Source organism: Saimiri boliviensis, chromosome 10 (genome assembly GCF_048565385.1).
Source record: "Saimiri boliviensis isolate mSaiBol1 chromosome 10, mSaiBol1.pri, whole genome shotgun sequence".
NCBI lineage: Eukaryota > Metazoa > Chordata > Mammalia > Primates > Cebidae > Saimiri > Saimiri boliviensis.
In genome coordinates this window covers 68,983,982-69,011,157 of record NC_133458.1, presented here as the reverse complement: position 1 = coordinate 69,011,157, position 27,176 = coordinate 68,983,982, and the positions used below count along the sequence as shown (strand labels likewise).

Genomic DNA, 27,176 nt, shown 5'->3' with positions numbered 1-27,176 from the left:
ACTGATCTTACAGAAAGAAGAAGGCATACTTACCTGGCAGGGGAGATACCATGATCACAAAGGTGGTTTTCCCAGGGCAAGGCTTATCCATTGCACTCCAGATGTGCTGACCCCTGCGATTTCCTCAAATGTGGGAAACTCGACTACGTAATTTGTGGTAGTGGGGGACTGCATTCGTGCTCTCCCCTGGTAAAAAAAGAAAAAGAAAAAGAAAAGAAAAAAGAAGGCATGTAAGGGAATACTAGGAATTACTGTAACACATTAGATGACATGGTTAAGATGAGCAAATGCCTGGAAGGATACAAACTTCCAAAACTGACTCAAGAAGAAATAGAAAATTTGAATAGGTCTATAACAAGTAAGAGATTGAACTAGTAAGAAAAAAAATGTCCAACAAAGAAAAGTCCAGTCCAATTGCCTTCACTGGTGCATTTTACCAAACATAAAGAAGAATTAACACCAAATTTTCATGAAATCTTCCAAAAATAAAACAGGGATTTCAAGTCATTCTATGAGTCCGGTATTATCCTGCTATCAAAATGAGACAAAGACATGCAAGAGAACAAAAATCCTCAACAAAATACCAGCAAACCAAATCTAGCAACATATAAAAACAATTATATATCATCAGTAAGTGGAATTTATCCAAGGAATGCAAGGTTGGTTCAACATATGAAAATCAATCAAAATAATACATCATAATAGTAGAATAAAGGACAAAAACCACATGATCATCACAATTGATACAGAAAAAGTATTTGGCAAAATTAAGCAAACTTTCACTATAAAACTCAACAAACTAGGAATAGAAGAAAAATTATTCAATCTAATAAAGTGGTCTATGAAAAATCCACAACTAACATCTTATTTAATAGTGAAATAATTTTGCAGGACTTAATTCTCTTATAGAATTTACTTTAAAGGCTTCAAGCTCTAGAGTTTTTACGGTCCTGACTCTGGATTTTATTCTGATTCTGATGACAAGTCATTAGAGAAGTTATTAGAGGAATTAGACGGTCATGATTTGATACTTATTTTTAAAAACCACTCTGGATACCACATATCCATTTCATTCGATTTCCATTTGGACTAGGGCATGGGTTGGGGAACAGGAGGGAACCTGGTATAGTCAGAAAGTTGTGAAAATAGTCCAGGGTAGGGACTACGGCAGCTTGAACTAAAAGGGTAGTGATGGGAACTGGAAAAAGTAGGTTTCAAAATACTTTTAGAGGTAGAGTCAGCAAGACTCACCAAGGGTTTAGAGGTGAGAGTAAATGAAGAAAGGAGAGGAATCAAGGCTGACTCCTAGAATTTTGGCTTCAGCAATGGGTGGATGGTGATCCTGTATACTGAGGAAAAGACCAAATAGGACTGGAGTCAAGGCTGGCAAATAAAGTTCTATTTTGAGTACATTACAATTGAGATAGCTATTTAATATTCATGTGAAGCTGTCAAAGAGAGATCTAAATATAAAATTTGGAGCTCAAAAGAGAGATCAGAGCTAAGCATATGATTTGGAAACTGTCAGTACACAAATAGTATTTAAAGCCATTGGACTGAACAAAGCTGACTGGGAAACTATGTAGATAAAGAAAAGGGAGACCAGGGCTTGGGTTGGTCCTACCTTTAGGCATTCAGGCAGAGGAGGAGGAAGTGCCCATGATGAAGAATAATAAGCAGCAGCCAATAAAAGAAAGAAACCAAAAGAGTACCATGGTTTCCAAGAAAAGTAACAATTCAGCAGGAAGTGGTGATCAACTTTGTTAAATGCTGCTGAGAGAGCAAGCAAGAGAGAAATGAGGGCATGGTTATTAGTGCTACGAATAGGGAGGTTGTTAATAATTTTGACCATGGCACAGTCAATAAAGTTGTAGGAACAGACATTCAATTGAGGTAAATTAAAAGGGATTGCAAGTAGAAAAAATAAGGGCAATGTATTAGTCTGCTTGGGTTGTCATAACAAAATACCATAGGCTGAGTGGCTTAAACAACAAAAATGTATTTTATCACAGTTCTGGAGGCTAGAAGTCCCAGATTAAGGTGCTCTCAGGGTGCGTTTCTAGTGAGGCCTCTCTTCCTAGATTACAGATGGCTGCCTTCTCATTGCATCTTCACACAACCTCTCCTGTGCGTGTGTGTGGATAGAGAGATCCTTGGGTGTGTCTTCTGCTTCTCGGAAGGACAGTGGTCCTGTCAGTTTAGAGCTTCATCCTTATAAAGTAAAATCTATCATTTTGCCTTGTCTCCATAAATGCTCTGTCTCCAAATACAGACACTTTGGAGGTTAGAGCTTCAACCAATGAATTTTGGAGGAATGCAAGTCAGTCCATAGCAGCAAGCAACTCTAGATAACCCTTTGAAGACAATTATTGTTAAGGGAAACAAAAAAATGAGATAGAAATTCCAAAGATATGTGGATATGAGACAGAGGGGATAACTATAGAAATGAAGTCCCTGGAAAGGATTTATAATCAATAAAGGCCTTTGACCAGGTTGTCTTTTGACCTTGGCCAAGCCCATCAACCATAGAAATGAGAAGGAAGTGAAGAAAGAGGAATAATGATGTTGGCAGGCTGGTGGCTTTCACAGAGAAATATGAGGGAGTTCCTGTCTAAATGCTCCTACTTTCCTGATGCATATAACACAAGCTTATAGTGAGCATGAGCATGGCAGAGGTTGGGTAATGTAGGAGTTTCACATGGAAAACATGACATGGTTATTAGGACATGTAAGCTGGTGAAAATATTATGAAAGTTTAGTAAGATTCTGGACATGTTGAGTGCCCATCTGAGATTTATGTCTGTAGAACTTAAACAGAGACCAAGCAACACAGGGGTGTGTGTGTGTGTGTGTGTGTGTGTGTGTGTGTGTGTATTTTCCAGCCATTTCAACTGCTCAGACATGGGCATAGGGTAGGCAGACAGATAGGTTTAACCCGAGTCATGACTTTGGAGCCAAGTCCAGCCAAGAAAAGAAGCAGATAATTAAAAATTCATGCAAGACAGTGCTTAAATGAGAAGATATAGATATAGCTCAATAAAAAGAAAATAAATAAATGAGAAGAGGAAAAAATATTGAAAATGACAACTCTAAAAATAAATTTCCTCTCTGTCTCCTCTCTGATACAAAGATAAAGTTTCTTAAGAAAGATAGGCTACTCTTCGGCCATGTTTGCATTGGAGTGCATACAGTTTTGGACCCATGACCACATCAATATCAAATAATGCCACTATGACTGATAGTACATTACTTTTAAATAATTATTTATGCATTCCATGTGTATTTTGCATGGAAAACTCAGGTAAACTTGAGATCTGAGTAGGCAAAAATCAGGTGAGTACATATTTGTTTAAGAAACTCTTTTGGAATAAAATTTAATGGTAGCTATCTTTCCTCACTCATTAGATTTTTCACTATGTTTCATTCCCAATACTTTTCTCTTCAGAGCTTAGTATGTTTGATCTCAGACTGGTATTAATATGCATAAAAAGTATTCGAATTTTACAGATCAACTTTTGTCTTGGAAATTAAACTATATTGTCTCTCTTCCTGTCCAAATTTTGAGCTAAAATTCTGAATATGAAAACCATTTCTAGATTCCATGAATGCCCTAATCCTAAATTCTTCCTGAATTGTGAAGTGGAAAATTAAATTGTTTTTGTTGGAAAACTCCCTGTTCAATGGGTCCAGATCAGCACTCAGATGATGTCAGCAAATGTTACATTTTTTTCCAATTATGAAATGAATTATGGGGCGCTAGCTAACCACAGTTAGTCATTAAATAAAAGTATTTTGGCTGATGCATTGTTGTTCTGCCAGAAAACACAGGTGTTTTGTTTTAAAGAAATTTTTAAAACATTGCTTTAAGAAAAGATTGCATTGACAATCCTTCAGCTCAAGCAATATAGAAACATTAATAAGAAGGTGTTATTTGTAGAGAATTTGTGTGGCAGGAGTAGAGATTGTGTTTTCTCATATGAAATAAAGAGTTGCCTTATGTCCAAGGAATTGAAATATTTGAGCTATGATATATGAAGACAGTGATATATGACTGTGCATATTTAAACACATCTATATGTGAAGTCTTAAGAGTTGAATGAAAGGCACCTTATAAACATGAAATTTTATTATTATCAAGAACAAACTTTATTGGACTGGGATTTTTCAGAGAATGTTAGTTCATTCTTTCTATGATGATCACCAAAGTTTGCAAATGCACCAAAGTTTGCAAAGCCTCAAAATAATGGCATTTACATCTTTTCAGCATCAAACAAGCTCTATTTGTTCAAAGTAGAGCTAGTGCCATACTTTCATTTGTAGGTGGCTTCCTGAAAGATGAATGAGCATAAAATGTTTTAATTGACCCAATAGTCGTAATAGTAATTTTTAATCATTTTTCATTTTCAGTAATAACCTTACACTTACCGTTTTTCCCTTTCAATCTATGTATCTCTAAATCACTCCTGAATGAAACAGCTGCCTTCAGCTGATTTATCTGAGGAATTTGATTATCTCAGCCAAACCATGACATCTTGAATCATGTATTAATGGCATGCTTATGAAATGAAGCCGTTTTCTGTTTCAAAATGACTTTCTCTCCTGTGTGTATAAATGTCACATGTCTATAATCCTCCCAACTCAAACATTAATGCGGCAAACAATTTCTTATCTAGGATACAACTATATTTTAAAAGAACAATAATCTATTGACTAGAGTACCTTAATAAACTGTTGTTAGAAATATATTTTAGGGCTTAAATATTGAAAATGGCATTTTTAATGTATCCCAAATATCATTCCCAAGATCTAGATTGCCCAGGTCTTATTTCAGAGTCCCTAAATGCTTTTGTTGAAGACTGAACCCAGCAGTATATTTCTTTAGAAAATTCCTTCCCTACCAGCCAGGCATGGTGGCTCATGCCTGTAATCTCAGCACTTTAGGAGGCTTAGGGGTGTGGATCATGAGGTCAAGAGATTGAGACCATCCTGACCAACATGGTGAAACCCCGTCTCTGCTAAACATACAAAAATTAGGTGGGTGTGGTGGTGCACACCTGTAGTCCTAGCTACTGAGGAGACTAAGGCAGGGGAATAGCTTGAACCCAGGAGGCGTTCTATATCACTTTATTCTTCCACAATTAAATGTGGCCAATCCTATTGTCAAACATGATTGGGGAATGTGTTGTTCTGCTCAAAGGCTTGGGTTAAATAAATGATTGGTTTAACAAAAAATTGTGTAGATATATAATATATATGTGACATAGATATGTCACATATATACACACATATGACTGCTTTTTATCAAAGACTTTGAATGCCCAAGTGATCCTACTAAAACTTATTTAAACACAAATGCATTAAACTCTACCATCATAGCATTCTAGCACTAGCACTTGGTCTCCATGTATAACCATGTTTCTAAGCTGGGGTGAGGGAAGCATCTGTAATTCTCACCTCTAATGCCTAAAACTTTGTTCCCAGAGGGAGGTTTCTCCCCATTCCCAGTTCCACTTACCTTCCCTGACCCTAGGCAAGAAAGAGGAACTGGATTTTCATAGTTTCCACCCAAGGATGGTAGTCTGTATGGCCTGACCAGTTGAGGAGGTGCAAGAAGGGAGAGTGTAAAATTCAGAAGGTTGAAGAACTATGACTGAGTGACCAGATGTCCCTCTCAAAACTCAAGGGAAATCTAGCGGGATGTGGTGGCACATGCCATTAGTCCCAGCTACTCAGGAGGCTTAGGCATGAGGATCGCTTGAGCACAGGAGTTCTGGGCTGTAGTGCCCTATGCCCATCAGATGTCTGCACTAAGTTCAGCATCAAGATGGTGACCTCCCAGGAGTGGGGACCACAAGGTTACTTAAAGAAAAGTGAACTGGCCCAGGTCTGAAATGGAGCAGGTTGAAATTCCCATGCTAATTAGTAGTAGGATCGTGCATGGGCAACATGGTCAGACCTCATTTCAAAAACAAAAACAAAAACAAAAAAACCTCTAGGGAAATCTAGAGAAGAATACAGACTAATTAAGAAAAGTGCATGAAGATCTGATTTGCAAACTGACATTCAAGGATAAGATTGTTTACATAGCAGAGGGATTACATTGGGTCCCAGGGACATAAACAAACACATTTTCAAGGATTTGCTTATAACTTTTTAAATAATAAGAAATGAAAGGCTAAAATGTTGTAATCCACCAGATGATTTTCAAATGAGGAAAGTTCCATCCCTGCTTTATTTTTAACGTTCATGTTACTGGATAAGAACAGATCGGGCTATAAGATACAATCCCAACGTCCTGACAAAGCAGGACATAGGACTACCTTGGTCTCACCAATCTCTTTCCTTCATGGCCCAGACCCCACCCTCCTACCAAATCCCACCTCACTCAAACGGCACCCAGTCAACTGTCTTTCTCACACAAGCAGAAAATCAAAATGAAAGTCTCACAGGACAAATGTCCGTCATATTCTTGGGGACAGTAAGGAAAATACATCTTCCGGAGTATGTTTGTGTGGGAGAACCCCGACTCTTCACCACCTTTGACTCTTACCTTCCCAGGGGAGAGATTTCTCCTTTGCTCTGATGCCACATGCCTTGCTCTGCACTTGCTTTCTTTTCTTTTTTGGCGCAAAAAGAAAAAAGGTCACCACTGATTAGACAAAAGAGCGAAAAATTATCTGCACTGCACCAAAAAACCTACTTTCAGTGACTCTCCTTTACTGATCAGGACATCTTTGATGATCATTTCCTGCAGAACTGTGCTAGGAATGGCCCTGGGAATTTATTGTGCTTGTCTTTGACCTTGTTTTATTAAAGGACTGCTAGAGGTGAAGTGATAAAGGTCAGGGAACTCCTGAGGCTACATAAAACATACTTATAAGTAGGCCTTTCTAGATGGCATATCACAAGCTGGCAGGCTAAAGTTGGTATAGCAGGCCTTCTTTCTAGCACATTCTACCATTCCACAGCAAAATCCTGAAAAGTATTTGCTAACGTGTTGCTATGAAAAAAATGCAAGAAAAGATGCTATGTACCTCAATTAGAGTAATATATTTTCTAAAAATATTTGCACTAAATGAATTCCCTTGTGTGGGAAAAAATCTTTTAGAAGAGCATTTACTGGGTTTTTGTCTGCTTGTGAAAGTAACGGAAGCTCAATTTTAGAAAAGCCTCAAAAGCATGAGAAGGAAAATAAAAATCATATATCATTCCACCTAACAGACACAACCAATGTTAACATTTTGGGGTATTACCTTTCAGCAGTGAGAGAGAAGAAAAAGAAAGTTACCACATTTGGGATCATATTGTATGTATTTTTTATATCTTGTTTTTATTTAACACTACATCATTTATTTAACCTTCAACAAATATTAACTAATGAGAACCAAGCTTGTCTCTAAATATTATGAGCATTTGCCAATGATAAAAATAGTCTTCAAAACATGATTTTTAAAAGATATACAAAGTTCAAAGTGTGCTATTATAATACATAATAAAATCATGCCCCAGTTCTTAAACATACAATTTATTTATTTTTTGTGATAGCTTTATTAAAGTATAATAAACTGCACACATTAAAAGTGTATAGTTTAATAAGTTTTGACCTATAAATGTAGCTGCGAAACCATCATCACAATCGAGATAATGAACACACACATCACCCCCAGGAGTTTCCTTGTGCTTGTTGGTAATTCCTCTCTCAGCCCTGTCCTGCCCTCACCCCCGTCTCTAGGTCTCTGATCTATTTCCAGTTGCTATGGATTAGTTTGAATTTTGTAAACAATTTTACAAATGGAATAATACACTGCATATTCTCTTTTGTCTGGCTTGTTTCACTCACCATAATTATTTTGAGATTCATCATGCAATAGTTTATTCCTTTATATTGTTCATTTGTATTCCATTGTATGGATATACCACAATTTGTTTATCCATTCATCTTTGATGGATACCTTTGTTGTTTCAATTTTTTATTATTACAACTAAAAGTGGTATGTAGGCCAGGAGCAGTGGATCATGCACTTTGGGAGCCCAAGGTGGGCAGATCACCTGAGGTTGGGAGTTCGAGACCAGCCTGACCAAAGTGAAGAAATTCCATCTCTATTAAAAATACAAAATTAGCCAGGAGTGGTGGCACATGTCTCTAATCCCAGCTACTCAGGAACCTGAGGCAGGAGAATCACTTAAACCTGGGAGGCAGAGTTTGCAGTGAGCCGAGATCGCTCCATTGCACTCCAGCCTGGGCAACAAGGTGAAACTCTATCTCAAAAAAAAAAAAAAAAGTGCTATGAACATTGTTTGTGTCTTTGTATACTCATGTAGTTTTTTCCCCTTGCGTAACCTAAAGACTTATGGCATCTGAAGATAGAATGACTAGGTTATACAGCATGAGTGTGAGTGTGTGTGTGTATGTGTAGTGTGTGTGTGGGGGTGTGTGTGTGTGTGTGTGTTTCCAAGAAATTGTCAAACTGTTCTCCAAGATGGTTGGACCATTTTCATCCCCATCAGCAGTGTATGAGGGTTCCAGTTGCCCTACATCCTTGCCAATACCTGCTAAGTTTCAGCCTTATTCATTTTAGACTTTCTAATAAATACTTGGTCATATCTCATTGTGGTTTCATTTTGTATACCCCTAATGACTAATAATATTGAGGATGTGTTGAGAATATTTCTCAGATTCTCAATCAGGTTTAATTTAAAGAGACAGCTTTCAGTCACAGAAAAGTCCTTCAAAATGTAAATTCTTAGGCATTCTTTCTTTAATGATACACTTTTGCCATTTTGTCTCATTTTTATCCAAGACACTGAAAGTTACAGTAGAAATAAAAGATTGATCTTATTAATAGATTAACAACAGATTATAATAATGATGATGATGATGACAATGACAACAATGGCAATGATTTGAAAGGCTTACCTAATCAACAGTTGGTCAACTCCAAAACAAATATATTTAAAGAGGAACACCATCATTGTAAGGACCCACCACCACTTTGTAAAGAACCAAAGGCCTCATGATCATGACAATTGTATTACTTTATGCCTTTCCTCAGAAATCTCCCCACTCTTCATGGTCAGTCCTGATTAGCAATTCTGACACGGGTCCCTGATAACTTCTCACTCATTTCCCCCAATCCATTTTTTCTGCAAACCTCTTACTCCATTCTGTTTAACCCCATGCCCACTCTCCCTTCTCTCAGCAAATTATCTCCATTTTATATCATCTGGAAAATAATCTATCAGCTGTGATTTCTATTCTGTTCTTTTCTACCTTTTACAAACATATCTGCTTCTTCATTCATGATTTCCCTCACTGCCATGTGTAAGAGAAATACATATTCCTCCCCCTGTCTAAGGAGGAGTAGTACAGACTCTAGACTCCTCTTCCAAACCTGTTGGCAGCTAGTATCTAGTACCTGACTCTTTCGTGTATCATCAGTCTTTACCTGTTCATTGATTCCTTTCCTTCAGCATCCAAGCCTGTTTAAGACTTTTGGAGCTTAAGATTAAAGTCTCGCTCCATTTTGTGTCCTTTCTCCAAAGCTTTCCTCCCCTTCAGAGCCAAGTTTCCAGAAAACAAAGATTATCCCATTCTTCATCACTTTTCATTCATACCTAAATCAACACAGGGTAGTCCCACTCAACGCCTTGGCCTCTTTTGCTAAGGATCTCCTAATGGTCAAAACCACTGGAAACTCCTCAGCCGTGATCTTACTTGACATCACAGCTGCTTTGACCTTCTTAAGTAACTGTCTCTTTATTTGGTTTCTGTTTCACATTTCTCCCCTGGTTCTCCTCCCACCACAGTAGTCACTCAGTCTCCTTTGTATGGTCCTATTGTGCCTCATACCTCTTAACGTTAGTCATCTCCAAAGTTGTTCTGCCATGAATCTTCATTTGTCCTTCTACTTGCTGTCCCCAGGAAATTTCATCAATGTGCGTGGCTTTTTTTTTTTTTTTTTTTTTTTTTTTTTTTTTTGAGACAGGGTCTCACTCTGTTGCCCAGATTGGAGCACAGTGGCTTGATCTCGGCTCACTGCAGCCTCAACCTCCCTGGCTCAAATTAACCCCTCACCTCAGCCTCCTGAGTAGCTGGGACTACCGGTGTGAGCCACGACGTCCAGCTAATTTTGTGTGTGTGTGTATGTGTATTTTTTGTAGAGACAGGTTTTGCCATGTTACCCAGGCTGTTCTCAAACTCCTGGCCTCAGGGGATTCACCTGCCTCGGCTCCCAGGCATAAGCCACCGCACCTAGCCACATGCATGGCTTTTAAGTGCCACATATGACTTCTCAACCTATATTTATTTTTTTAACTTAAAAAAAAAATAATAGAGACAGGGTCACATTGTGTTGCCCAAGCTGGTCTTAAACTCCTGAGCTCAAGCAATCCTCCCACCTCGGCCTTCCAAAGGGTTGGGATTACAAGCATGAGCCACCATGCCCAGCTTCAATCTATATTTTTACTCAGGACTTTCTTTAGAGCTTCAGACCAAAACCCAAAGTGTTTATTAGACATGTCAACTTAGTATCCCCTCTATCACTTCCAATTCTATAAAACTAAACTCTTCAACATTTCCCATTTTCAGTTCTTCACACCTACCCTCAAAATCTGCTCTTTCTTCAACATAATTTTTATCAAGTCTATGTTAAATCAGAACATTGGAAATCATCCTTTCTCTCACTCTTGTTTCCAAATGGTCTTATGTTTTTGCCTTATAAAGACTGATTGAATTGTACTATCGTAATTATGGCACCCTCCAGACTACCCTACTTCAGGCCTTCCTTATGAGTTTCTAGACTTCTGCAACAGCTACTGCAGCAGATGAGATAGATCAGTGGGCTCAGCATCCATATCTCTTCTGAGTGTCCCTTGCTCTACAATAGAAGAAGGAAAACTAAAGAACTTATTTCCCCAAATTCCTTGCAGTTAGAGTTCTGGAAGTGATTTAGATTTCTCCAATCAGACGTACTCTTCCAAGATTTGATTTTGGTATTGAATTAAAGGGAGAGACGGGCAAGGCACTAAGACTCTATTTTGCTAAAAGAATCTAACAGGTGCAGCTTGGTTCTGAGTTGGCTTATTTTATAAACAGATTATGGCTAAGGTGTGTGTTCCTGAGGCGAAGAGGCAGCTAGGTCCTGAGTGTCAATTTAAGAATCATTTCTGAAGGGCCTGCTGGAAGCCTGCTATTCTGCTCCTTCCCACAGGTTTGTAAGCACCACATGCCTATATTAAAACTCTGCTCAAAATTGCTCACGTGGTTTCTATTACCTGCACCTGAACTCTGAATAATCCAGCCTCTTTCTACACTTTATACCCCTTGCATTGCCTCCACATGCCATGCAGTCTCACACTTCCTCTCTCTAGTTCATGTTGTCACTTCTGCCTGGAATGTTTTTCCCTCCTTGTGTGCCCATGTGACTTGAGTGAGATGGAAAACATTGAACAGAGGGAAGGTGCTGTCGAGGAATAATTACATATATATGTGACAATTCCTGGGTTTGTAAAGCTAAAGACTTCTTCTGTAGCATTAATACTAAATCTCCTGTTCCCAAGGTAATTTTTAAATATATCACCTCAAATCATTAGTTCATTGTACATCCACAAAACTGTTGCTGATTTCTGATAGTTAACTGTCATCTATTACTATCTCCTCTTTTTAAAAAACAATTTACATTTTTAGATTCTATTTTTATTTTATCTCATATTTCTAGGAGCAAACCAAAAATAAAAGTCTCTGAGAAAATGCACCTATTCTTACTCCCCAGGAATTCATTTTCTGTGGAATTCATGGAAATGTTCCATGGTACAAGGAGAAATAGGAATGATTAGAGCTTTTTCAAACAGCCCAAGATTGATTCCTTCATCCAATTCCCTGAGATCATGAAGTTGAATGTTTTCTTCCTGTAGAAAGCTAGATTTCTCAAGACCATGTCATAACCTTTGTTGTATGTGAAATGAAAACTGACTTTTCATTAATGATTAGAATATTAGTACTAGAAGGAATATTAGCAACCACCCCACACCCTTTACAGACAAGGAGGCAAAACCCCAAAAAACAGAAATGTGATACCTGGAATGGTCTGGCATATTTATCACAGAGTTGTATTGCGTCTCCTAATGCCAATTAACATGGCCTTTTCATATGCCTTTCTTTTTCAACATTTCCAATGCTGTTTAATGATCTGCAAGACCTAGTTTTCAATTAGTTAATTTTAGAGTAACTGGGAAATAGGGAGTTTTACACAATGCAAGCAAGAACAAAGAACCACATATTCAAAACCTCGAAACCGGATTAATTGTTTAATCACTATTTTAGGCTAGATGAAACCAGCCCTAGAGGACCAATATATGACACAAAGCAATTTAGTTCAATCTTTTCTTATATTGCTGCTGCGATTGAAAGGGCAGACTTTGCAGTTACTGCCTAGATTCAAAGCTGTCTTTCATATGTAGTAACACATAAGCCTATGACTTCTCTTACTTCAAGTATTATTTTGGGCTTTCCACAAGGATTTCCAAATATGTATTCTTTCTTAACTGAGTTAACATACCCATCAGTATGTGAGGGCTCTTGCTTAACCAAGTGGAAAATAAATCTATTTCAACCAGACCTTTAATTTTTTTTTTTTTTTTCTATTTCCACTGCCTTATTTTGGACTTTCTCACTGCCCAGCTTTCAAGACAAGGTCCATAATTATTTGTGAACTTCCACAAATTAAGAACCTGAAACAGTAGCTTGGCACTATTCCAGATGCTCATGTGCAATCTCTTACCCATTCGGTACCTTAGAGGGTCAAGCCTGAATTGACGTCCAGTGCTGTTGGGCAGGCCACCATCAGACTCTAAGTCAGATAGCAGTTTTTACAGATCTAAATACTGTTGCTTAAGTGGGTGTCCATGGAGACTGAAAAATTGGTTTATTGCCTAGAGAAATGGAAATAAAACCAAGTCATTTGGTTTCTATGTGGTTTCTATGAAGCTCAAGAAATTTTTTGGCTAATGATAAAACTACAGATGGCTAAAGCTACATGATTCCCTTGGTCAATTCTCAATCTTATCAAGAAAATAAGCTCTGTGTACATTACTTTTAAAATATGAGAATATTCCAAATGAAGGCATACCAGATTCTCAAGTTATTTGATTTTTGGTTAGATTGAAAACTATTATTTAAAAGAGTGACCAATATATGCAACAAAATCTAACAGGTTAAAAAGTCCTTGGATTCACTACATATGGAAAATGTTTCTCATCCACAAATTCAACAGTTCCAAGCGTGAAAGTAAAAGCTAGTATTTAATAAGGGTGAAGGAGACTGAAACACCTATTCATTAATCCTATGGAAATATTTGTCACTCATATGTGGTTGAGCAAATTGGGTAAAAATAGCACTTTCCAAAGAATTTGTTCATCTGGGTATGGGCCTTTATCTCTCTGAGCAAGTAAACATGACGTAATAGCAGGCAGAAGACTTGTACAATGGACTCCCTGATAAATAAGGATGCAGAGGTGACAGCTTGGCACGTGTTGGCATGATTTCACAGCATCTGTTGGCCTACCATCAGATAGAAAACAACGCCTGGCAGACCCCCTTTCTCAATGAATGCACAAAACTAGTCAGGCCAAGAAAGGTGGCATACATGAGTTTCATCTGAGAGTTGGCCTGAACTCAGCTGTTCAGTATTTGGGATAATTAATGCTGCTTTTTAGCTTGTCTCAGAAAACTTATGAGAAATATCCATAAAAGTTTAGCTTCAGAAGAGAAAAATAAAAATTGATTTTATATATGAATCACAAACTGAAATGACCATAGTGGCCAAGTAGGTGTGAAAATTAATGTATGGAACTGAGCATAAGTAAAACAAGAGACTGGTGTGATGATAAATGCTACTGGCACAGGGGCTCCGGGTTGGGGAAAAACTAGGAGTAGTGATATCTGTGGCAAAGTATAGCACACATGTCTTCTTGGAAGGGACTAATTGCTGCTCCAGTCTACCTATTTGATCTCATGTCTTCAAATATTACAAAGGAAGCTAGGTTTGGTTTGCCCACATTTTGCTAGGGTCCCTACAATGACCTATTTATTTAAGGAAAAAAAAAAAACAGTAAAAGGAGTGTGCTATGATGGTTTGCTGGTGGTAATGTAAAATGGTGCAGCACTTTGAAAATCAGTCTTGTTTTTCCTCAAAGAATTAAACATAGAGTTATTATTTGATCCAGCAATTTCACTTCTAGATATATACTTGAGAGAAATGAAAACATATATTAACACAAACTTTTACATGAATGTTTTATCATAGTCCAAAGGTGGAAACAATCTAAACATCCATCAACTGACAAATGGATGAACAAAATGCAGTATGTCTATACAATGAAAGATTTCGTTCTCAAAAGAAATGAAATACTGATACATGCTACAGGGTGGATGAATCTTGAAGACATTTTGTTAAGTAAAATAAGCTAGTTGCAAAAAACCACATGCTATATGGTTTTATTCATATGAAAGGCCAGAACCGAGAAATCCAAAGAGGCAGAAAGTAAATTAGTGATGGTTTAATAACTAAGAGAGAAGAGCCAGGCATGGTACCACATACCTGTAGTCCCAACTACTTAGGAGGCTGAGGCGGGAGTGAAACCCAGGAAGTAGAGGCTGTAGTGAGCTATGATCACAGCACTGTGCTCCAGCCTCAGAGACAGAAAACAAAAAAAAGTCTGGGGAAATGGGGTGATAGAGGATAAAAGAATAGGGGGGTGATAGATGACAGGTACAGGGTTTCTTTTTGAAGTGAATAAAATATTTTAAAATCAACTGGTGGTGGCTGCACAACTCTGTTAATATACTATTAGGATGGTGCAAAAATAATTGCCATTGAAATTGTAATGGCAAAAGTGCAATTACTTTTGCACCAATGTAATAAAACCATTGAACTGTACACTTTAATTGTGTGAATTGTGTGGTATGTGAACTATATTGTAATAAAGCTGTTTAAAAAGTGTCTCAAAATATCAACCCCTGTGAAGTTACCTTAGAATGTTTCAATTTGGAATTTTCAATAAAAGTTGAAAAAAGTAGGATAGAAGTTTGTTGAGATTATCTTGATGACCACCAACAGATAACATTAGTGCCCACGCTTTATTCATGTTTACTATCTTCTTCTCACCATGGGAAAAGCCAAAAGGCCTTGGGGCAAGCTGCAGAAATAAGAGGCTGAGAGTCATTTAAGTAGAGAAAAGTGATGGGAAAGCCCAGCCACCACAGAGTTCATGGCAATAAAAGGAAACTAAACTCAAATTACTCACAACAGCAGTCAGACCACCACATCCTGGGAGCCTTGGTAGTGGATGTATTGCAGGTCCCGGTTTGTACAGACCAAATTGTCCCAGCTCGTTAACAGTGTGGGTGATAGTATACCTGTGGTGAAGTTTGTTATAAAAACAACTTTTAACCACTTTTTATTATTGTTTTTGGGATGCCTTATTCAAATGACTGCTCCATCAAAACAAAGGCTAATGTTAAAAACAAGATAATTGGTTAAGAGAAAAATTAATGATACTACTCATAATGATTATTCAAACAATGGCTCATAGTGCTCAAAATCAAAAGAATCAAGACAACATAAGCCTCTTTTCTTATATTGAACCCAAAGTTCAAACAAAACCATCCATCACATGGATCATATATGGTTCATCCAAATTACATTGTTTTGTCCTTTTATTTGTATTAGATTCCTAAATATACCCTTGTTTTGTTATTTTAATAGGAGCTGTAAGTATCATGAGTCTGAAACCAGTTTTATCACTGTGCGTACTATAGAAGTATGGTATTTAAAATAATTGACCTCCCCATTAGAAGTCCAAGTAAATTATTTTCTTCTAAAAAGGTTCTGTATATTTTTTTGTTGAGAGGATTCAGTGAGATAGGTTTATAGTGTTTAGGTAAGCAATGTAGAGTTAAGGCTTGGGAAAATAACTAATGATAAGATGCTCATGGTCTGAAACCACAAAGAAGCTAGACTTAAGTGAAAAGAGGGCATAATAAATCTCAATTAACTAGAATGTTTGAGACTGATGTGTTTTTGAATAACCAGAAATTTATGTATAAGCTTCACTTCTCCTTGAAAATATTTTCTAAGTGTGTTGATCTGCTTTTCTCATTAAAGAAGATAATTTAGTTGTTATGACCTAGAAACTCTAAGTGCTTCAAGTTCATCCTTCAATAATAAATTCTTATTGTAGCTCTACAAATCCAGAAAACAAATAAGAAAGTACTCTTTTAAAGCTATAGGGTATAAACATTTTTGTGCAATCTCTCTCCCTTTTCAACGATGGAGTGCATAATATTATCTAATTAATTTAGATTTCTTGGTAATTGGAGTCTATTTAATTGAGGTCTTATTGTGCATATATTGCTACTTGGATATAGGATTGAAAGGCCTAACTGTGGGGAAGGGAGAGGAGGTGAATCATTTGTCCCTAAGTGCAAAAGAACCAGGAAAATTTATACTCAGTTTTATATACTTTCATTGAATGACTGCTATGGAAAGAAACTGGGGGAGGGATGAGGAGAGACTTAAAAGGACAAATGAGATATTATTACCAACCTCTTAGAAGTCTACAGACAACAGGGAAATCAAACCTTTGTGATCCTTTTTGCATCAGAGGACCTCAACACACAGCTGCAGTGATCAACACACTAAGGCTGAAAGAGCATTTGAACACCTGGGATTCCAACGCTATCCATAGTGGAGGTGACAGCCCTCCCTACCAGGAAGTAATCCCGTAAATCCATCTAATTAACTGGTTAAAGTCAAGACAGGCACCAGTTCCAGAGCGAGGGCCACAGGCTCTGGGTAGAGCCATGTCTTGCTAACCTTGTTTTGAAAGATGAGAATAAAAAGATGTTTTTTGCATATTTATCAGATTTGCAGTTAAAAACAAACCAGAAAGGATAGCAAACACAGGATAAGAGAATCAGGATCCAAAAAGCTGAAACATTTGGCTGAATTTAACAAAATGATTACAGTGTAAGTTTCTGCACTCTGGCCCATATAAAAAACACTATGTACAAGTACGGGATGGGAGAGGCATGGAAGTACGGGATGGGAGAGGCATGGAACAGTGTTGTGAGTGTGTCTGTGTGTGAGTGTGTCTGTGTATATGTGTGTGTGTGTGTGTGTGTGTGTTTTAAAGGCTCAGGCTTGAACTAGCTTGAACTGACAACCATATAAAGAAGAAATGTAAATAATAAATAAAACTATATGCATTATTAATCAAATTAAAACAGTAATCCCTCAATCTACCAAACTGATAAGCTACAAATAATTATAATTCTCAGTGCTGAAAACAGTGTGAAGAAATAGACTTTCTCATATACATCATGTGAAAGTGTGAATTGGTAAGTCCCTCAGGAACAATTTGGCCATGTGTATTGGAAATAAAAAAGCCATGCAGAGCTTTCGGCCGGGCGCAGTGGCTCACACCTGTAATCCCAGCACTTTGGGAGGCCGAGGCAGGTGGATCATGAGGTCAGGAGTTCGAGACCAGCCTGACCAACATGGTGAAACCTAGTATCTACTGGAAATACAAAAATTAGCTGGGTGTGGTGGCACATGCCTGTAATCCCAGCTATTCAGGAGGCTGAGGCAGGAGAATTGCCTGAACCTGGGAGGTGGAGTTTGCAGTGAGCCAAGATTGTGCCACTGCACTCCAGCCTGGACGACAGAGTAAGACTTCGTCTCAAAAAACAGAAAAAAAAAAGCCATTCAGAGCTTTCATCTTAACAATTACACTTATAGAACTTTTGTTCATTAAATAATTAAGGATGCACATAATATTTAGCTACCAGAGGGTTAAACATAACATTGTTAGTAATGGAAAAACATACACACATACTCATGAATATGCATCTAAAACATTCCCAATAGGAAAGGATCATATGAACAAAATCTATAGTATAGTTAATGGTATTATACTAATGTCAATTTTCTGATTTTGACAATGTACTACAGTTATGTAAAAGGTTGCCATTGCATGGGAGGCTAATTGAAGGGTGCACAGGACTTCTTTGGAATAGTTTTTCAAATTTTTGTAAGTCTATCATAATTTTGAAATAAAAAGAATAAATTTATTAAAATGGAAAGCTTTTTATTGAAAAAGAGCTGATATCAAATCAGAAGGTGTAATTCTTTTTTTGGTAAAATATCCATGTAATTTATGTAGTTATGATGATGATAAGAGTACCAAAACAAGATGAAATCTTGTTTTGTGGTTCACAAATAGTATCTCATTTGATCTCACATCAGCTAAAAGGATAAATCTAACTAGTCCCATCTTACCAGTGAAGAACGGGATTAGGAGAGATTATACAATTTTTCAAGTGTTACACAACTAGCTAGTATTTGAATATAGTTCTCTTAGGCTCCAAAGTCCATGCTGTTGGCTCTGTTCCAAAACATTCACTACCAAATATCTTATTTTATAGTCTGGAAAAGTGTATCCTAAAATGTCAACTATAATTATCCCTGTATAGTGATTATTGGTGGCATTTTTTTTCTTTTTTGCTTATTGAATACATATCATTTGTGTAATTAAAATAATATTTATTGGCTCAATGGCTCATGCCTGTAATCCCAATACTTTGGGAGCCAAGGTGGGTGGTTCATTTGAGGCCAAGAGTTTGAGACCAGCCTGACCAACATGGTGAAACCCCACCTCTATGAAAATATAAAAATTATCTGGGCATGGTGGTGAGCACCTGTAATCCCAACTACTTGGGAGTCTGGGGCAGCAGAATTGCTTGAACCCGGGATGCAGAGGTTGCAGTGAGCTGAGATTGTGCCACTGCACTCCGGTCTGGGCAGAGTGAGACTCCATCTCAAAAAATATATATTTATTTATTTTAAAGATACAGTCTCACCATATTGCCCAGGCAGTTCTCAAATTCCTGGACCCAAGCAATCTTCCCACCTCCTGAATAGCTGGGACTATAGGTATGTCGCCACACCCAGCTAAAAAAGTAATACTTCTTTTAAGACTTCAGTGTTTTTGTTGAAAGCAGGGTTAGTGTGAGTCTACAGTACTCATAATAGTCAAAATAGGTATGTTTGACTACATTGACAGAAGACTAGTTATTTAAAATCAAAAGGCCATACTAGTGTTCAACTATGCAAAGCTGGAATATGGTACTCCTTCCATTTTGGGAGCCACACTTTGGTAGGGACATGAATATAGAAACTGAAGGGTATTCGGTAAAAAGTAATCAGAATGGTGAGAGGATCCGAAAGCATATCATAACATTGACAGTGGAGAGAACTTGGGACATCTACCTTGGATAGAAATAAACTCACAGGGATTATGACAACTGTCTCAAAATGTGTAGGGGCATCCTCCAGAATAATAGTCACCACCATGTGCTAAGTACATACATCATCTCAATTAATCCTCACCACACCACTGTAGAAAAGTGCTGATATTATCCTCCCTTTGTGGATGAGGAAACGAAAACTCAGAAAGTCAGAAAAGTTGTACAAAATCACACATGCATTAATGACAGAGCTAGTATTCAAACCCAGAATGTGTCTGCCCTTACTCATTCTTCAGGGTTGTCTCACAACCCTGCAGAGGAAAAGCAACCAGGCTTGTTTGTGTGACTCCTAATGAGTAGAATTAGGGCCACAAAAGAGACACACTTATCAGCTGAATATCAGATTTATCTCTAAAAAATCAAAGCTATCCAAATATGGAATGGGTTGCCTTAGAAGCTAGTAAATATTCCCCATACAATCCATAGAGTTAATGATGCTCCACAGTGATCTCAGAAAGGAAAGTCAATCAGCAGATGGATCTCAAACTTTAGTAGACACCAGGATCACCTGGGAGAGTTTCTATGACACATGTTACTGTGGTTCCACCCTGAGCAATTCTGATCCAGGTGTCCTGGGGTGGTAAGATCCATGAATTTGCATTTCCATCAGGCTCCCAGGTGGTGCAAATGCTGCTGGTCCAGGATCACACACTGGCATTCCCTCAAGTCCTAAAATTCTACTACTTAAAAAAAAAAATCAAACTGTATGGCTTGAACCAATTTTGTGTCCCTTGCAACCTCTCCAATGGAATGGCAGCCATAATGCCCCTGAGCCATACAATAGGTTGGTTTGTGTGCTTGTTTTTCTCTGTCCAAACTGCTAGTCAAGAGATTATCCTACATACTTTCAACATAGCCTTTTATAGCTAATTGTTTAAAAATTCCAGAGTTTCCTAATACATTAGAGACATATTTTTTTCTAAGAAATCTACCAATATTTCTAATCAATAAAAAATGGATAAAAGCAAACCACATTAAATCACATAAGAGACTGATCAATCTTAGCATGTTCAAATTATCAGAGAGGAAATGTGCTCTTCTAATTATGATTTACTGTTCAGCTGTCTAGCTCAATTTAGAATAAGAAGTGGAAATGTTTTTGTTTTCCAAGAAATAAGAATGATGGTCCTATGTTATGAACGGTGCTTTGTTATTCTTAATAGTGGCAAACTGAGTATGAGTGGTTTTTTTGTTTTTTTTTTTTTTTGTTTTTCATAATTTCCAAATTCTACTTGTGTCTAGCTTAAAGGCAGCTTTGTCTGTTTTTTCTTTTCCCCACTTTTTGATGAGGCAAAAATTGTCAAGTACCTTTAAAGTGGGCAAAAATATTTCAAAATCAAATATAAAGAAAAAAAGTAGCTCTGTGTGGACTGCACTGTTGACCCTCTCTTCCTGGAAGGCAGCTGATACAATGCCACAGCTGCTTCTTGACACACAGGATTGTTGCTCACTATCCTGAACAGCCAACACCCCCATATAAGAACCACAAGTGGCTTTTAAGGTGATAAGATAAAAGTTTAGCTGCCATATTTTATGACATAATTCAGCCAATGTCTCTTTACAGAGTGCCAGTGGACAGCCAACTTCAAACAGCCATAAACATTTGATTATATAGTAATTTAATTTAATGATTTATTTAATCTTCAAATCACAAGAGGCTATTTCCAAAACACTTTGTTGCCATATTGATCCTCTTTTAACCTAAAGGATTAATAATTGATGTTGAAATACAGTTGGAAAAAGGTTGACAATGAACTCCTTTCTAAAGGAAAAGACACCTGGATAGAATATCAGATTTATATATTGAGTGTCTCAGATAACAAAACTTTCAAGTGACCAAACTTTTAAAATCACAAGCATTTTGGATTGAACTCTTTCCAAAATGTCATATATGTCTTGCCATATATATATATTTTTGGGACAGAGTCTTACTCTGTTGTCTAGGCTGGAGTACAGTAGCACAATCACAGCTCACTGCAGCCTTGACCTCCTGTGCTCAATCCTCCCACCTCAGCCCCCCGAGTAGCAGGAACTACAGCACAAGCCACCATATCCAGCAAATTTTCTTATTTTTTGTAGAGATGGGATCTTGCTAGGTTGACCACGCTGGTCTTGAATCCCCGGCCTCAAGTGATCCATCCACCTCAACCTTCCAAAGTGTAGAACCACATGCAGACCTTTCTTGCCACCTTAAACTGAGTAATGGTACATGTTTTAATATCCTTTGGTGAATCAAAGGTAAGCCTTGTAAATTGTATCCTCAGTGAGAACAACTGAGATCTGATGGAACTTTTTGCCTCTAAAATGCCTTCAGAACCTTATACCATGTTAGTCCTTTGATTGAATTTTTATAGTTCACGCTTTTCTTTTCACTTAAATTTGCCTACCACTGTTAATTTTTTCTTCCCTTTTAATTTGCTGTTAAATTTATCATGTACTAAAAATCTAGCTCAGTTAATTTACTGGAAGTATGTGTGCAAATAAGTAAGGCTTTACAAATAATAAATTAGTTTTTCTGAGAATTGTCTGTGGCCTTTAGTGTATATAGAGTTTGTGTCATAACTTCTCAAGAAGTTTGTTTTTAATTACTCCTGTTTCTTACCTGTCTATCATCCAGTTAACCAGGTTGCCAGATATGTGACCCTTAGTTAAGAAAAGCATAACCATAATCATGTAATAATCATCATTGATCTTCACTTATTACTAGGCTGCTCTAACCATGCTAACTCTTTGCATTCAAATCTGTATTTAAAGTATAGCAGTCACAATAGCAAATGAAATCTAGATGACTTTTCTTTTCAAAACCTATGCATTTTCCGATGCCTTAATCCTTTAGACCTCACAAATGAAACCAGATTAAGAGAAGAAGACATGACTTCAGATAGGAGTTTTACAACTCATCCCTTAATACCTTATAAATGGAAGAAAACTCCAAAATTGGAGGGTTTTGTCTCCACTAATCTCGGAGATTAAAGAAGGAACAGCAGTAGGAAAACCAGGAAAAATATGCCATTTTATCCTCCTGAAAAGTCATGATTCTTCAAAATTCTTTTTGAGTTGTATGCACACAGCACCATTTGGTGCTATAAGAAAAGAAAGAAAAGACTTTCATCAAGTAAAAGTTCTAAATCTGGCCCTCAAAAGCCTCGGACATGGCTTAACCCACATTTCTCATCTCATCTTCCATTGCTCTCTTTCTGCCAAACCAAATCCTCCCTGATCCCCACATCTCTTTCATCTCTCTGCCTTTGGAGTATTTATTAGGTGCTAATAAGTACTCCTCAGGGGGGAAAGCAGGGTGGGGATTCCACAGTCAAATAAATTTGGAAAATGCCGGATTAACCAGCATAAAATGGGTTTCCTTGATATAGTACTTCTCAGAACCTTTTAAAATTCTAATGTTCATTTAAATCTCCAAAGGTAAAATACAGTATAGAAGCAAGATAACCATTCATCTCAGCCAGCCTAGAACAGTCTTAATGTATACCTGTCATCCCAGCATAATTAAGTGTCCCCTTCAGCTTGTAAAAATGCCTCACATTGTCCAATATGGTTTTCCTAGATACAGCACTTTCTAAATTAATTTGACCACTGCTCCATTTTTCACATAATACCTAAGTATGTGGTAGAATACAGTTTGGGTAGCATGACCTTTCCCCCACTTTACCAGGCATCAGTGCCTATCCAGATCTCAAATGCCCTCCAGAATAGTTTGCACCGCAGTGAAGGCTTCCCTCGTTATTTGTCCTTCTCCACAGCTGAAAGTATCTTGTCCCTCTGCTGAGGATCTATCACCTGCTTTTCACCTTCATCTTGTGACATTTAGCATTTTCCATTCTATTTTTGGTTCAGGGTTCAAGCCTTTCCACTGTGCCATTTACGGTAGAATCCAAGTCGTGTTTCACTTTATCTTCCTGCATTATGCCAAACTCAATAAATACCTTTAACTGATTACACTGGGTTGCACCTGAAGCTGTCCTTGCCTCTCATTATGACAAAGCAGGTTCTCAAAGCAAGCCAAGGCAACTCTTCCTCCTGCCTTCTTGGAGATCTCACTCTGCTGACTGTCTCCCCACTTTCACATCTCCCACAACACTTAAGTATGCTCAGGATTCCGCCATCTTAAATATGCCTGGTTTCTGTCTCCACTGCTCCACTCAAACTGTGCGTATCAGGGTCAACAGTCACTTTTTTTTTTAAGTGAGTACTAACTTTAAAAAAAAAGTATTAAATCTTATTAATACTCCTCATTTGAGTTTCAGCTCCGACTCTGAAATGAATTTGCCTCTTTGATTTATACTCTCTTTACAAGTCTCCAAAGTTTCTCAAAAAGTTAAACATAGAATTATCAAACGACCTAGCAATTCTGCTGCTAGGTATATATCCAAAGTAAAGGAAAGCAGGGACTTAGATATGTGTACACCAATGTTCATAGCAGCATTATACATGATAGTCAAAAGGTGAAAACGAGCCACAATGCCAGTAATGGATAAAAAATATGGGTATATTACATGCAATGGAATATTATTCAGCCTTAAAAAGAAATGAAATTCTGATACAAGCTACAATACGGATGAACTTTGAAGACATGCTGAGCAAAAGAAGCCAGACACAAAAGGGAAAATATTCTATGATTCCATTTATATGCAATACCTAGAATAGGCACGTTCATAGAGACAGAAAGTAGTAGAGGTCACCAGGGGCTGGGGAAAGGAGAAATAGGCAATTAATGTTTAAGGGGCGCAGAGTTTCTATTTGGCATGATGAAAAAGTTCTGGAAATGGCTAGTGTTGATGGTTGTTCAACATCATGAATATATATACATATGTATATATACACGTGTATATATATATATGCACGTGTATATATGTATATTTTGAGATGGAGTCTTGCTCTGTTGCCAGGCTGGGGTGTATGTATATTTTGAGATGGAGTCTTGCTCTGTCGCCAGGCTGGGGTGCAGTGGCACGGTCTCGGTTCACTCCAACCTCCGCCTCCCAAGTTCAAGTGATGCTCCTGTCTCAGCCTCCCGAGACGCTGATACTACAGGTGCACGCCACCACACCCAGCTAATTTTTTGTATTTTTAGTAGAGACGGAGTTTCACCATGTTAGTCAGGATGGTCTTGATCTCTTGACCTCATGATCTGCCCACCTTGGCCTCCCAAAGAGCTGGGATTACAGGTGTGAGTCACCACGCCTGGCCTCAACATCATGAATATATTTAATGCCACTGAGTTGCACCACTTAAAGATAGCTAAAATGATTAATTTCGCATTATGTATATATCACCACAATAAAAAGAAACAGAAGTTGGCAAAATATTAAAATTACTGAAATAAAAAACATTTGTAGTCAATAGAGTAAAATCAGCCTCGTGACTCCCTTCTGTTCAACAAGAGTCTCATTCTGAGAGAACACCTGAAGTGGGGAATTCCCAGCCAGGGTAGCGGCCTCATCAAGCATATTGGAAAGACCTTTCCACTTAAACTTATCTCTAGTCCTTTGGGTTTCACAGCCACACCTCATTTTACCAGTACCGATGTTTCTGTAAAGTTGTAAGCCAAATCATATCTTCCCAGGTCATAACCTCGGTTATATAGGCAGAAGGGTTTTATCTAAATTAAAATTGCTGTTCAGGTGGTGGCATTGCTCCAAGTTTTTCCTCTGGGTTTCTCCAATCCTTTTCTTCCCATACCTAACACTCCTCTGCAAAGAGGACAGTGATTTGTAAGCAAATAGGTAAGCAAAGAGAGAGCCAGCTATTTGTAAAGTCAGAAGGGGCATCAAAGGGAAGGGGCAACATAGTCCACTCCAGCAGGCACAGATTAACTCTTTTATTGAGCTTTGTCAGTGCTCCAATTCCCTGCCTGTGGTGTATTTTATACTTCTATAATATACTGTCACTCATGAATGGTCTGCCTCCTATGACCAGATCTCCTGTAACAGCAGGGAGCTAAATCAGGGAGGGTGATTTCTCCAACTTTTTAAAAGCAACATATAATTTGTTAGTACTCATTGGCGATGTCCCTATAGCCTGACAAGAAAGTCCTTATCTCAAAGCCTGACAGTTCTCAAATCCCAGGTAAAGCATCTTGCTCCCTCAAAGAGTTTTCTGTAAGTCTATCATAGGAGAAAGCCTCTAGTGTTTCAAATTACAGATTTTTGGTGGGGGTTGGTAGTGCTTGGGAGCGCCTTGTAAAATTCTCACTCAAAAGATAAGTAAGATATTCAAAATTCTGCTTGGGATAATTATTACTGTTTGGCGTTTGGTGGATTTGAGGGAGGATACATCAAAGCAATGAGGCTTTGCAGAATACCAAGTCATTAAGGCCTGAACGTGGGCTGTGGTCGTGGAAAAGAAATGATTCCAAAAATATTAAAAACATGAGACAAGAGGACACTTGGTATCTAAAGCATTCATCACACTGTTTTTCCTTCGCTTTTCTGAGTTATCTGATGGCATAGGAGAAAGTTTCCTATTAGAAAGCCTCTTTCACTTTCCATCTCAATTTATTTTTTTGGTTTTTTTTGTTTGTTTGTTTGTTTGTTTTGTTTTTGACAGAGAGCTCTCTACTCCCATGGAATTTCATGGAGATCCCATGAAACTGTGCATGAATTGTGCCTTCTCCAGAGACACTCCCTCATGCACACGATACTGGCCTCAATTTTGTAACTGCATTTATGACTGATTTACAGAACTTTTACTTGGCAGGCCCTGCTGTTACTGTTAGCTGGTTACTATGGATCTTTCAACATGCCACTCTGGCATGTTGCATTAAAAATAACTTCCCAAGACTGTACAGAATACATAGAACAACGGGAGTACAGTCACAGCCGCAGACACCAGGGTCTGCTTTGGTGCCTATGTGTTTGCATGTGCTCCTAGGAGAAGTGACTACAGGAAAATCATTCAAACACCTTCTAAAACGTCCACTTGCATCACAATTTTTCCAAGCTTTCTCAAAGCAGAGGTTCTCAGAGATCAACAACATCTCAAACAACTGTGAACCCAAAGAATAACAAAACACAAATGATAAGTGTTTGTTAAGGGCACAGATCCAAAGTCACCGTGTCTGGGTTTGAATCCAGGCTCTCACACATGACTAGTCCCGGGATCTCAGCAAGTCATACCACAGCCACAGCTATCTCCTCTACAAAATGGAGTGATAACATCAATCTCAAAGCACTGTTCTGAGAATTAAGGGAGCTATCCAGAGAAAAGTTCTTGGTTCAGTATTAATGTAAAGAAGGTGCTCAATACACAGATTATTATCCTTTGAACTCCTTTGAACAAGTATTGCCTAATAAATATTTGTTGGCTGAAAGGGTAACACCAGCTATTCATGTATATGTCTGATCTCCTTTTCCAGATTATCTACTGCTTTAAATCAGTTATATTTCACTCATCTGTGTATTCTTACAGCTCTATAGTTGCTGAATAAATATTTATTAAATTCAATGCAAAGATAAAGTCTGTTTTAAAGGGCAACAGTTAGTATGTAAACTGGTAGCAAAAAAAAAAAAAAAAAAAATCACAGGCTTTAAGTGCAAATAGCATCCAGTGCCAAGAAAACACTGACGTTCCCTGAAACTAAATGAATATGAGCTACACATGAATACAATATTTGTAATGCTAGGTCTGGTTCAGTGACTCTGGTTCTAGCTGGGTACTGCAGAGAAGAGAAAAGCTTTTATCTCTAGCCCACCCCTGGCCTCAGCCCATGAGCCAGGCTTGCCCATAACTCAAGAGAAGAATTACTCTCCCAGAGCCAGATACCACAGTCACCACAAGCCAATAGTTTCCTTAT

The 27,176-nt window shown here is 37.8% G+C and overlaps 1 protein-coding gene and 1 non-coding gene across 2 annotated transcripts in view; both read left to right on the top strand.

Moving 5' to 3' along the window:
* Positions 1-27,176, top strand: part of CDK6 (cyclin dependent kinase 6) — a 462,424-nt gene that overhangs the window by 111,085 nt on the left and 324,163 nt on the right. The window lies entirely within an intron of this gene.
* Positions 26-189, top strand: LOC120365524 (U1 spliceosomal RNA). The gene has a single exon (XR_005580442.1). It is a non-coding gene; the product is annotated as a U1 spliceosomal RNA (small nuclear RNA).